The 806-nt window shown below is 61.3% G+C and overlaps 1 protein-coding gene across 1 annotated transcript in view; it reads right to left on the minus strand.

Annotated features, from left to right (window-relative positions):
* AQP8 (aquaporin 8) overlaps positions 1-806 on the minus strand; it is a 7,546-nt gene that overhangs the window by 5,751 nt on the left and 989 nt on the right. The gene's annotated exons all lie outside the window — the stretch shown is intronic.

An 806-nucleotide genomic window follows, 5' to 3' on the forward strand; every position in this document is an offset into this window, starting at 1 on the left:
CCCCGAGGTGCTCAGTGGTGGCCTGGGGCCTGGGCGAGCCCGAGAGGGGAGGCTGAATAGATATTTGTTGGAAAGCCAGTGACTGAGTGAAATGCTGGCATTAGAGGGAGGCAGTCCCCTGAGGCGCAGACAGCATGGTCTCCCCAGCCAGCTGCCTGGGTTCAGATCCAGTCTGCCCCTGAGCAGCCAAGTAACCTCGGGCAGCAACACACCTCTCTGCCTCATGACCCCACCTCCTGAGGCTGTTGCGAAGATAGAATGATTAGCACATGTGCACATGCCTGTTCCATACATGGGGAGGACTTGGTAAACACCAGGCATTATCATCCCCACTCCGACCCTGTGCCCCCAGCCAAGATGTGACAGCGCTTCCTCCAACCCCGCCCCGTGGAACAGAAGAGCGTGTGCTATTCGTGCCCCGGGACGTTTAAAAGAAATGTGAGCGTTCTCTTCCCCCCTCTTCTTCTGGGGAACAGAATTTGGGTCTCTTCATTCCGCTCCGTTCCCTGAGTGAGATGAAACCCGGCGGCCTGGCCCGCATCGCCCTGCCCGGCGCCCCTCACTGCGGCTGGCTCTCCTGGAAGCCAGGGGCTCCCGGGTGGGGCTCCATCCAGACGGACACTGTGCAAGAGCCCCCACCCCCTCGGGTCACCACTTGATGGGCCGGGACCACTCAGGTGGGTGGGAAACCCCTCTAGCAGCTGCTGTCCCAGGGAAACCTCGAGGCTGGAGCGCCCCTTCTAACACTCACAGCAGCAGAGCAGCCAGTGGGGACTGAGCCCTCCCCATCGCTGCATTCCCCTGTG

Source organism: Myotis brandtii, unplaced genomic scaffold (genome assembly GCF_000412655.1).
Source record: "Myotis brandtii unplaced genomic scaffold, ASM41265v1 scaffold158, whole genome shotgun sequence".
Lineage (NCBI taxonomy): Eukaryota > Metazoa > Chordata > Mammalia > Chiroptera > Vespertilionidae > Myotis > Myotis brandtii.